General features: G+C 43.7%; 2 protein-coding genes across 9 annotated transcripts in view; one reads left to right on the top strand and one right to left on the bottom strand.

Annotated features, from left to right (window-relative positions):
- LOC146817851 (amine sulfotransferase-like) overlaps positions 1–9,060 on the bottom strand; it is a 500,929-nt gene extending 491,869 nt beyond the window's left edge. Inside the window, exon 1 of the mRNA XM_085611330.1 lies at positions 8,839–9,060. The gene's annotated coding sequence lies outside the window, so the exon portion shown is untranslated. The remainder of the gene's footprint in view (positions 1–8,838) is intronic.
- Positions 9,061–9,186: 126 nt separating this feature from the next.
- Positions 9,187–12,773, top strand: part of LOC146817850 (amine sulfotransferase-like) — a 600,799-nt gene continuing 597,212 nt past the window's right edge. For 2 of the 8 annotated variants that reach the window (XM_085611323.1, XM_085611319.1), the window contains exon 1: positions 9,349–9,448. The gene's annotated coding sequence lies outside the window, so the exon portion shown is untranslated. Of the gene's footprint in view, positions 9,449–12,773 lie in introns of all 8 variants that reach the window. The other 6 variants (XM_085611324.1, XM_085611327.1, XM_085611325.1 and 3 more) reach the window with 6 other exon arrangements.

Raw genomic sequence — 12,773 nt, 5'->3', positions numbered from 1 at the left:
TCATATTTGACCCCATTTCAAACCCCATTACATCATGGAAGGAGCTAAGAAGCAAACAGAAGCCCTGGGTGCCTTCCACTCATACAGTCAATCAATCAAAGAAAAAATAACCTGTTCCTGCACCTGGCTTACTGTATAGGTGCCTCCTATTTTTTCTGTAATCACCACTGTTCCTTTTTACAACCATAGCAGTCGCTATTTGAGCAAGATGACAGCTGGAACAAGACCCGTGTAGTAGGAACCTTGACAAAGAGTTATGATTATAGAGTAATTCCTGGGTGCTGGAGAAGGGATATTTGATTGATTGACCATTTCTAACCCACTTGTATAATTTATTTAGGGATTCAAAATTAACAGCTGACCCAATGAGGGAGATGTAATTAGTGGTCTTACTCAAACAGGGAAAGGTCTTGGCCTTGTGCTCCTCTTTTTTGCTGTTATCCATATTTAATATAGATGTCAAACGTTTAATGGGGGTCATGGCAAACAGATTAGGCCCCATATGTGAAGCAAAATTAACCCAGATTAAACCAGCTTTATGCCTGGGAAAAACTGCTCAGATAACACCAAACACATTCTCCAAGCAATGGACAATGTTAAAAGAACATGAAAAGTGGTTTACTCTTATAAGTTGATGCTCAAAAATCATTCAACAGGGTACATTGGCAATTTCTCATGAAAGCATTAAAGGTGTCTGACTATAGTACCAGATTATGCACATTAATGCTCAGCTGCTGTAGAGATCCAATCACCAGGGTTGCTGTCAATAAGGATATTTCTTCTTGCTGTCTTGTTCCATATCAGTAGGGTCATTAGGCACGGCTGCCCCATGTTACCCATCCCATTTTCCTTGTGTGTGGACCCAATGGCTAACAGAATGAAAGACCAGGATGAAATCGAATGGGTGTTACAAGGGAAAGATGAACCAAACATATGCAAGTATGCAGAGAATATGCTAGTTGCTTAAATGTCTCACTGCCATCTCTTCTGGAGGATATTGGGAGATTGAATCTACATTTGTTTTTCAAAATAAATCAGCAGAAATCCCTGATTCTTAATTTGTGTACCCAGTAGAAAAGAAACATCCCTTGAAGAAGAGGTTTCCATTGGGAAGGGCTTAAAAGCATATCCCCTACTTAGGACTTAAAATAGTATCTTCTTTCTAGAAGCAACACATCAAAAGTACTAATAAAAAAAATACTCTTCCAATGTAGAGATCTTCAAATGTGGCACTTTGGTGGCTTGACGTGGCTGGGCAGAATTTCGGTTGTCAAAATGACAGCTTTAGCTAGATCGGTTTATTTTGCTTCTTCAGACCCCAAGGAGTACCCTTTAGAAAATCCAACAAATAATTGATAACTGTGTGTGTTTGTGCTGATGGAAGAAGCTCAGAACAGCTGTAAGGGCAATCTTTAGCTCATCAGAAAAGGGAGGACTCAGCATGCCACATATACTGCACTATTATCACGCAACCCAACTAAGGAATATGCTCAAGTAGAAAAGGGGGGGGAGTGACACACACTGGTGCTTCACTGACCAATTAGTTGCTTGTGACTGTTATTTTAGTGGACTCTTCCACCAAGGGCGCTGATATGAAGGGTGTCCAAAAGACAAACCCTCCTCCCATGCAGGCAATGGTTGGTGCTGGCGGGGGGAGGGGTAGAACAAATAAAAGGACCCGGGAACCTGCCTCGTGGTGTAGAGTGCACTACACACCAAGCGTCCTAGTCATCATTGCAAATAACCAGCATTCACTAGGCCATGCCTTATAACAATAGAAAAACTGGCAATGAGGACGGTCGAGCCCTGGTGCCCAACTGTGTCGCTGCCGTGATGTGGGTTCTGTGGACGGCCTACCCTGCTGTGCCACTTCAGGTGTCTTGGTTGCTTCCTGGTGACAGCAGCGAAGCGGCTCTGCTGGAACCGCTGCGCTCCGATCCATTCCAGGTGAGGTCGCTGCCAGCATCACCTGCCTTCTACTGCTAACGTGGGCAGCTTCCCTGACTCGCCACACCTGTCCTGACTTTTTGGACAAAAGGGGAGTGCCGACGAACCACCGCGCAGCCCGCGGGCCCTCTCTGCTTTCATTGACAAGCCCCGAGGGATCAGCTCTGCAGCCAAAGATCATTCCGGCTGCCCAGAAAGTGAGCCCCTCCCACTGTGTGAGCTCGCGCTCTGCTGGACAGCGGCGAGCCCGGCCCATCTGCACTCCTCCCTTTGCTTTAAAGGGAGTTTAGAAAAAAAAAAGGGAAACTACAAAAAAAGAAAGAAAATAACTGAATACTAATGAAGAGGAGAGAGAAAAACTATTTTTTAAAACACTGCGTGCCTCTCAACGATCCACCCAGCACCATTCCTGATTCAAAGTGGTGTTTTGCTGCCCTGAACTCACATCCTGCTCCTGCAATTCTGTTTCTACATCACTGGTGTTTTACCTCCCCCATCAGATCTGGTTCAACCTTCAGTTGAAGATAAATATCATTGGGACGGGCAGTCCTGGCCTCTAGATCAATCCATCAGAAGCCACCCAAGATCATTAATCAACAAAGACGTCCAAATCCCTGCGGGGTGATTACAGTGACTAATAATCATCATGAATACTGTGCCTCCTATTGAACCATTCCTAATTGATGGGCAGCCGTCTCCTCAAGCGGACAAGTGGAAGGACTGGATTGAATGCCTCAAAACATCCTTCACAGCAGGGGCATTATAAAATTACAGGCGGCGCCCTATGCTCTTGTATTTTGGAGTTTCCGCCCTCCACAAACTGGAAAAATCCGTCATGAAGGCAGGACCTCTGTATACATATAACATGCTGAAATAAGCATTGGCTGCTCATTTCGAGCATCTGGCCAACCAAGATTATGAAGCAAGGCAGCTGACCGAAGAATCGGTGGATGCTTTCTACGCTTGCCTTAAAGATCCGGCTAGCACATGCACATTGCCGGATGAGACAGATGAAATAAGGGCGCAATTTATTCAGGGATGTGCCTCTGTAAAGTTGAGAGAACACATCCTTCAAGTCCCGGGAATGTCCATGGTGTGTATGCTAACGATGGGAAGGTCGTAGGAACTGTCTAAGGTACGAACTGCACACATGGAAGCGGCTTTGCCACTAGGCCTGGGCGGAAAATTCCGTCCCGCTCGCGGAATTTGCGGAATTTGGGAAATTTTACATTCAGCGGAGAACGTGGAATTGCCCAAAATTCTGCGTTCCGCATCGTCGCAGAACTTTTTGCTTGTTCGCATTCTCAAATTGCGTGTTCACAAGATATTTCCCCCCGAGCACGCAAACAGCGATCGCGAACAGGAAAAAAGTATTGCGAACAAGCAAATCCGCGTGTTCGCAAAATTTCTGCGTGTTCGCGGAGATTTTCACCATTTCGCGGAGCTTTGTGTAGTGCGACAACGCAAATTCCGCCCACCCCTAGTTGCAACACAAAGTTAAGACAGAACCAGTCAACACCATTCTGCCCGGAATTTCTGAAAAGAAGGATGTGCGGAACAAACCTCAATGCCCAAAACGTGTGACAGGTGTGGTGGACCCCTCCCGCACCAAGGACCATGCCCAGCTCAGGAGAAGAGGTGTTCCACATTCAATAAACTGAACCACTTTGCAAAAGTGTGCCGCTCTACTGCACTGGAGGGACAGAGGACCAAGCCCGTCAATGCCCCAAGCGCCTCTCAAACCGTGAGGAAGAGTAAGACATGGATGATGATGATGTAGAAGGAGCAGTCCATGTCATACATGCCATGCAACCAAATGGATATGCCCGAAGGCGGATCTCGAAATGCAGTGTGCTCATTGCAGGACACCAGGTACTGGCCTTGATTGTGTTGGACTCTTTGCACCATGTGCGTTTAGACCTGGTTGTGTCTCCCGAAGGCTGCCTCATGAAAGCGTCCTGTCTAGGACACTGCAACAAGTGGTCAATCTAGCTCATTTGGCCCATCAAGGTATGTCAAGGCAAAATCTAGACTACGATGTAAAATCTGGTTTCCAAATCTTGACATGCTTGTGGAGCAGACAGTTTTCCAGTTCCCTCTGTGCCAGGCAGCCGGACCAGCAGAGCCACCAGCCCCTATCATCATGGAGGATATTCCACCCTTTCCATGGCAGAGAGCAAGTGCTGATTTTGGCAGTCTCCCAGATGGGAGACACATGCTAGTCATCATTGATGACTTCTCAAGGTATCCGTGGGTTGAAGTCATGGACTCAACGACAGCAAATGCCACTATTCCACAGCTGGAAAAGATAATGGCCACTCAGGGGCTCCTGAATAAGTTAGGCTCTGACAATGCCCCCCCCCCCCATTTTACCAGTCAAGAGTTCACGGATTACTTGCGGTCCTGGGGCTTTCAGCATCACAAGGTCACACCCCGCTGGCTGCAAGCAAATGGAGAGACAGAACACTTCATGCATACCTTGAGCAAGGTACTGCGGATTGTGTTACCTCACCGACAGAAAATGGAATATGCGTTATACACTTTCTTGAGGGAGTATTGACTCACACCCCACTCAATGGCCCAAGTCAGCCCTGGCTCCCTGTGTGTCAATTGACCCATGGATAATGTAATTCCCCAAGTGAACCATCTGTCAGATCTACAGACGCAGGTAGCGGAGAAACTGAAACTGTGTCGGGCAAAGAATGATCATATGTCCCGAGTCCTTGGAGCCAAGCCGAGGTCTCTCGCAGTTGGAGATTTGATGATAGTAAAATACCGGAATCCACAAAGCAAATTCATGCTCCCTTTTTAGGTCGACCTCTGCCGAGTACAGCCCATGAAAGGCACAAGGATCACCACCCAGAAAGCAGGAGAGACTGTTAAAAGGAATGTGTCTTGCTTCAAACTGTACTAAGCTCCTGCGAGTCAGACTGTGGAGACACCGTCTGGGACATTGAACAATGAAGTTGGAGATGATGGGAGCCGTGTCCCTCTAGACTCTCACCCGAACAAGGAATCTACACCTGTTACCCCTGGTCTCGGAGGTGCTGAGGCTACAGAGACTACTGTTCAATCGTCAGGGCAGCTGAGCCGTCAGAGGTCCCCTGCTGTCCGTTTGTGTCTAACAACAGGCAGGTGTGACGATGTAGGAGATGATGGCCATCATCAAGAAAGTGGGAGGTACCATCTCAGACCATGTCCTGTGAGGTCTTCTCATGTGAAGGACTTTGTGTTGATTTGAAACATAGTAAAGTGAAATATCTTCTGTTTTTCTTTCTCTCTCTATTTCACTCTCTCTCTCCCTCTTCTATGTTTATCTCTCTTTTATTTCTATCTTCTCCATCTACCTGTATGGTATTGCCATCCTCCCTCTAAGCGGGGTTATTTGTATCTATTGTCACAAGTTTTATTTTGTTTGTTTAAAATAAAGGAGGAATGTTATGTTGGTGGACTCTTCCACCCAGGGTGCCGATATGTGGCGTATCCAAAGAGCAAACCCTCCTCCCACGCAGGCAATGGTTGGTGCCGGCAGGTAGAGGGGTAGAACAAATAAAAGGACTCGAGGAATCTGCCTCGTGGTCTAGAGTACACTACACACCAAGTGTCGGAGTCATCACTGCGAATAGTCAGGATTCACTAGGCCATGCCTTATAACAATAGAACAGTGACTATATATGAAAATAAGCATCATTCCACAAAAAACACAAATTGTGGGGGCTTTATTCCTCCCCTGTAACAGAGGCCACAGTGACTCCCTTGGATTCCATGATAATTAAAAAAGAACTTTCATCCTGTCCATCCCTGCTTATAATACATATGTGTAACCTGGATTTCACCCTGGTTCCAGACCAGGTCCAATACAGAGGCAAGATGTGAAGGAGTGAGGATTTCTATGACAGTGAGGGCCTCTCAACTATTGCCCAAATTAAGGCTGATTATGGAGTGTAAGAGTCTGAAAAACTGAAGTATCTGAAAATCAGACCTTGAGTAACACACAACGCACTTAAAGCATAGGCAAGCAGACCGCTAACCCCATATGAAACGTGGTAATTCACGAAGGCGGTCAATAATCAAATACTGGCTGGGATTTACAAATTCCTCATGGCAGACCCCCATGCAGTACAACCTCAGGACATTGGGGATGGGACTTGGGGGTTGTGAGATCCTTGTCAGGTAAAGAGTGGAAAGAGATCTGTTAGTGAGCATGGGCGGAGTGTGAATGACTCATAGCTCCACAATTGTGTTACACCGCTGAAAATATACATGCTTGGGATACCTCCGGGAGATGGGAATGTTTAATGAAGTGTGGAAGCTCCTTTGTTCTTCTTGTGGCATTTCCCTCAACTCAACAGATTATGTATCTATGCCTGCGTTTAGCGTCGGGACACCTCCCTGTGAGGTAGCTGTTCGCGCTCTAGAAAATGCTGTAATATTATTATTATTATTATTATTATTATTATTATGGGAGAATGTATCGTACAACATTGATTTAATGTTCAATAAGGCAATAATCAGACTCCCAATTTATGAAATGTTAGACTTTGCTGACAAGCTCATGTATCCACTCAGAACACCGAGGAGAAGCCTAATTAACCTATTGTCACGTGTGGCGAAATAGGTTTCGATGATACACCCAGGTTTTGAATATATCGGATATGGGAGCTGATAGGGATGAGGCAGATATCCATGGCACTAGATAGGAAAGGCAAGTAGTGTGGAACACTGTGGATTCCATGCGTGTCACTCACTTGTGACAGAGTTTAAGGATATATATAAACTGTCCCAGGTTCCTTCAGTGTTCTGCATTACAGCGTCACCTTGACCTGAACTCGGACTCCCGAATGAACGAAATGGAATGAACAATTAATTGATTACAGCTGTCCATAACCTTATGGATATTTTCTTAGGGAATGGGGTTCACTAAAGTTTCCATTGAGTGATCTAAGGCAGGGGAGGGACTTTGGGGAGGGAGTCGAGAGAGATGTTAGTTTACTTGTTTACTGTTGAAGGTTATTCCTAACATTGAGGCAAGAGGCGCTTCAGCAAGAGCCCTATTGGCACCTAACTCAGGGAGTGACTCGCAGCCTAGGTTGCTCCCCACAGCTGGTGCTTGTAGGCTGGTGAATGTGCACTCTCTTAAAACCAATACAAAAAGGAATTGGTCCATAAAGTGGCAGTTTAACTTCACAACCGTCTGGAACGAAAACTAATTACAATAGTTTCTTCTGAGCCTCCTTGGTGCCAGAGTACTTTACAGCCATGTCAGTAATTTCGATGTGAATATTTTTTTCATTGCACACATTAAAAAAGCCGTCTAGGAAGTTATCAATATTATTATCTTAGCCCTGTGCTTCAACGTTTGGTGTAAACTGTCTTCTGTCTGAACCTACAGATTACTAATCAAAGCCTTAGCTCTGCTGTCAGATTCTCTAAGACCTGAACAGCTCTGCTGTCAGTGGTCTGGGAGCGCTGTGCAACCTTTCATTCACCCACCCGCTGCTGTCCGAGTAAATTATACTTATTTTTTTTTCATCTTGCCACTTCCAAGTGACAATAACGACTAATGGTGCATATTATCAAGCGAGGCGATAAAATTATCGCCGCTTTAACGGCAGAAAACTGCCGCTAAAACGGCGATAATGGGCTTGATAATATGCTCTATGGAATTCCAATTGAAGCCCATGTTAGATGTGAAGGACCTCTAACATGGGCTTCAAATGGAATTCCATAGAGCATATTATCAAGCCCATTATCGCCGTTTTAGCGGCAGTTTTCTACCGTTAAAGCGGCGATAATTTTAACGCCTGGCTTGATAATATGCCCCAATGTGAGTGTTTGGCATTGCAAACAATCATCGCCTTGAAGTTATACGGTTCAATACGTCAGATGTACAAAAGTGCACGGAAGGAGGGTTTCAAGAAATAAATACATAAAATAATTAGGAATTACTTCTACCAATTAGAAAGGGTCAAGTATAACCTTCAAAGGAGAAGAGTCAAAAGTTACAGCAATTGAAGCAATCACATACAGGGGGATTTATCAACGGTGAACATTGTGTGATTTCACCTAAAAATAAATATTATCAGGATAAATGTTGTGCAATGAAAATTAGCAACACATGCAGTCTTTAATGTATTAATTCCCAAATTATCAGAATTAATACTCAAATACATCTAAGAAATGTTTATTTGGTCTGCACACCTCGAAATAAGTTTAAATAGAACCAAATGTGAGTGCACGATGTGGTTACAATATGTATTCGAAATCTAAAACAGTTCCAGTACATTAGCTCAACAGTCTCAGGCACACAAAAATAAAAATTAAATGTATTTATTTTGTTAATATATGATCCCTCTTAATTGAACCGCACCAGTATCGAGGACATTTTTGAACCAACATTTCCAGATTCCACGAATTGATCCATGCTGATGACATTGCTCACTGACATTTGTATCGACGAATGCACTGACTGACAGGTACAATTTTTTTTTACACGTATGCGTAGTGTAAATGCTGGTCCAATATAGGTAATCCAGACAATACTTTTCAAATCTATACATGGATCTTGCTTTTCTTAGGGTGATCGCTTTATCAGACACAACATGTTTATTTGTATATGGTAACGCTCTAGTACCGTGCAGCTCGTTAAACTTTTCCAAAATGAGTCCAAAATGCCCAATCTAATAAAGGGATTTCTATTGATGATAGATGATTAGATGAATAAACTGGGTATAACCTAGGCTAACTGAAAGAGAAAATCTAATTACGTCCAATTCTATTAAACCGAGTTCCCAGTCGTAGCTAGCATTTCCGCTGTATTTGGTGGGCCATATATAAACGTATGCAACATCACTTCAACATATCTAATACAGGATGACATCATGACAATACCTTACTCCTGCAGGCTCGGTCTTATGTTGTGTCCTGCAGCCTCGAAAAACGGAGCAGTTCGCTATGATCTCGCAAGTGAAAGCAGCTCCTGGCGCTGAATACAGACCTTAAGAAACCTAGAAATGCCTGCTGTTATGCACATTTCTTATGAGCTGGCATTACCCCAGAGACTCGTGTTTTCCAAGAGCGTTTCCATCTCTGAAAATCTTTCAGAAGTGCTTCAAATTTGCAAACATGTGATGGTTAAAAATATGTTTTTTTTTTTCTTTAGTCAAATAAATGTCATCTGCCAAACAACATGAGTCCAAACTTTTTTGAGTTTCGTAACATCGGGTGGGACACGTGACCCGACTGGGAGCTGGAGAGCTTCTGACGAGCCCGGCGCGCCGGACTGTCTCCAACTTTACATCGAGCAATTCTCGTGTGCTGGTAATACTTCTGTGAAAACACGCCTCGCTGGCTTGAGGTAAGGGCGTGCCTCATTGTTACATCAACTAGATACCAATGCCAGATTTTTTTCCCGGTTTATTGAAAAGCTGTTTAAGGAATCGAACGGCTCAGTTTATGAGGCTGCTGAAAACAACATAAAAAGTGAGCGTACAGGAATAAGGTATTGAAATTCTATTTTGTATCGCATTTTCAGTAGTATTTTATGCACCTTGTTGAATATGTTCTTGTTTGCTTACACTTAGTAGGGGCTGGGTGGAGCTTTTTCTTTTTCCACTTTGGTTGGTCTCAATCGGAAAAAAAGAATATTTCAACAGCAGTTCATTACTGCAGCAACGTTGACCCCTTGGGGCAGATTTACAAGCCCCTTGCTCCACTTTTGCGCTACTTTTAACATGGGAAAAGTGACGCAAAAGTGTCGCAAGGGGCTTGTAAATAAGCACCTTTGTTTCTTAGTTGCATGCATTGTATGATACTTTAGTGTTACCGTATTAAAAAAATAATTGTATTTCATAAACCATCGAACTAAGAAAAATGCATGTGTGCATCCGTTTGCATGACATAGGTTGATTATAAAGAATGCATAGACATTTGCACGGTGTGGCTTGTGCAATAACATTTTTGCATCGGCCAGCTTGTCCAATTGTCGGTGCAACTATTAGTGGCCATTTTCAACAGCACCAGGGCAATCCACTTGATACGGAAATGCTGCAAAGATTTCTTAATTACTAGTGTCTGTGTGATCTGCTCCTCGTTGTTATTTAACCCCTTCGCTGATAGGCCTTTTCCCCTCCTGTGCTAAGCCTTTTTTGGGCTATTTGGGGTAGTGCGCGCTTAGGCCCCTGTAACTTTTTGACCACATTAGGTATCCACGCCAAATTTACATCCTTTTCTTCCAACATCATGCGGATTCTAAAGGTACCCAGGGTTTGTGGATTCTCCTAGAGGGTTCCCAGAAAGTAGTCAAAATGCATCAAAAATTTGTTTTTTTGGTGAAAAATGGGGAAAAGTGGCTGCAATTGAAAGTGTCTGGGTTTTACTCTGCAAATGATATCAAAAAAGGGTTTGTGGGGCTGAAATCACCATTTCTCCAGCTTTTAGGGAATGACAGATTTTTGTCAGAAATCCAACTTTTTTTACACAGTTTTGACATTTTTCTGGGACATACCCTATTTTTGCAATTTTTTTGTGCTTTCAACCTCCTTCCAGATAATGGTAGAAAAGGGTAGAAAAGCAATAATGGATCTTGGAAAGCTATACATTTTTGAAAAGTAGACAAACTTCTGAATTCAGCAAGGGGTCATTTGTGTAGATCCATAAAGGTTTCTTTATAGAAACTAACAGTTAAATATAGGAAAAAATTAAAAATTAGTTGACAAAAGCAGCCTTTTGTGTCAACGTTTTCACCTGTAACTTATTCTAATTATGACATCTCTTAGAAAGCAATGTACCGTTACATCCGCTGGACCTTCCTGGTTGTGGGGATATATAGGACTTGTAGGTTCACCAAGAGCCCAACGAACCCAGAGTAAAAAACTGAGCAGCATTTTGTAATGCTTTTTTTTTTATTTCCGGGTATTTAGCAATTATAGTGTAAAAATGTATACATGGAAAAATTGGTATGAAAGACACCTATGTATTTCTGAAATGGGAACAAATTACAGAGTTTAGAAACAGTGCATATTTGCACATTTTCGAAATTGGGAATACTCATACTTGCATGACAATTATTGGACATTTTTCAAAATGACTTTTTTTTTACACAATGTCTTTCATTTGGAAGGGAGAAATGCATCAAAAATCAATAGGTAATAACAGTTGCTTTACACATCTGAACTACCCTAAGTCTCCCGATAAAAATGGTACCTCACTTGTGTGGGCAGGCATAGTGCCCACGACAGGAAGTGGCTCAAAACCTAAGGTGAACACACCACATTTTCACACTGAAAATTTACAAATTTTTTGCGAAGAGTCTAGCTGTAGTATTTGAACCCTAGCTCTGCCGGCACCTAGGGAAACCTAGCAAACCTATACATTTTTGAAAACTAGACACGCAGGGGAATCTAGGATGGGGTGACTTGAGTGCCTTCCACCATGAATCTACCCAGAATCCCTTGCAAACGTAAAAAATTGACAAAAAAAACACATTTTCCCCACATTTCTGGGATGGAAAGTTCTGGAATCTGCGTGGATCCACAAATTTCCACCCACCCCGCGTTCCCCAAAGTCCTACGAGAAAAATGGTACCTCACTTGTGCGAGTCGGCCTAGTGCCCGCGACAGGAAACGGCGCAAAACGCAACGTGGTCACACCTCAATTTTGCAGTGAAAAATGACCCTTTTTTGACAAAGTGACTAGCTGTAGTTTTTTAACCCTAGCCCTGCCGGCACCTAGGGAAACCTAGCAAACCTATACATTTTTGAAAACTAGACACCCTGGGGAATCCAGGATGGGGTGTCTTGAGTGCCTCCCATCATGGTCTGTTACCCAGAATCCCTTGCAAATGTAAAAAATTGACAAAAAAAACACATTTTCCCCACATTTCTGTAATTGGAAAGTTCTGGAATCTGCGTGGATCCACAAATTACCACCCACCCCGCGTTCCCCAAAGTCCTACGAGAAAAATGGTACCTCACTTGTGCGGGTCGGCCTAGTGCCCGCGACATGAAACGGCGCAAAACGCAACGTGGTCACACCTTAATTTTGCAGTGAAAAATGACCCTTTTTTGGCAAAGTGACTAGCTGTAGTTTTTTAACCCTAGCCCTGCCGGCACCTAGGGAAACCTAGCAAACCTATACATTTTTGAAAACTAGACACCATGGGGAATCCAGGATGGGGTGTCTTGAGTGCCTCCCACCATGGTCTGTTACCCAGAATCCCTTGCAAACGTAAAAAATTGACAAAAAAAACACATTTTCCCCACATTTCTGTGATGGAAAGTTCTGGAATCTGCGTGGATCCAGAAATTACCACCCACCCCGCGTTCCCCAAAGTCCTACGAGAAAAATGGTACCTCACTTGTGCGGGTCGGCCTAGTGCCCGCGACAAGAAACGGCTCAAAACGCAACGTGGTCACACCTCAATTTTGCAGTGAAAAATGACCCTTTTTCGCAAAGTGACTAGCTGTAGTTTTTTAACCCTAGCCCTGCCGGCACCTAGGGAAACCTAGCAAACCTATACATTTTTGAAAACTAGACACCCAGGGGAATCCAGGATGGGGTGACTTGAGTGCCTTCCACCATGGTCTGTTACCCAGAATCCCTTGCAAACATAAAAAATTGACAAAAAAAACACATTTTCCCCACATTTCTGTGATGGAAAGTTCTGGAATCTGCATGGATCCACAAATTTCCACCCACCCCGCGTTCCCCAAAGTCCTACGAGAAAAATGGTACCTCACTTGTGCGGGTCGGACTAGTGCCCGCGACAGGAGACGGCGCAAAACGCAACTTGGTCACACCTCAATTTTGCAGTGAAAAATGACCCT

Source organism: Triturus cristatus, chromosome 6 (assembly GCF_964204655.1).
Source record: "Triturus cristatus chromosome 6, aTriCri1.1, whole genome shotgun sequence".
Taxonomy (NCBI): domain Eukaryota; kingdom Metazoa; phylum Chordata; class Amphibia; order Caudata; family Salamandridae; genus Triturus; species Triturus cristatus.
The sequence above is the reverse complement of the archived record's forward strand: the minus strand, read 5'-3'. Positions and strand labels throughout refer to the sequence as shown.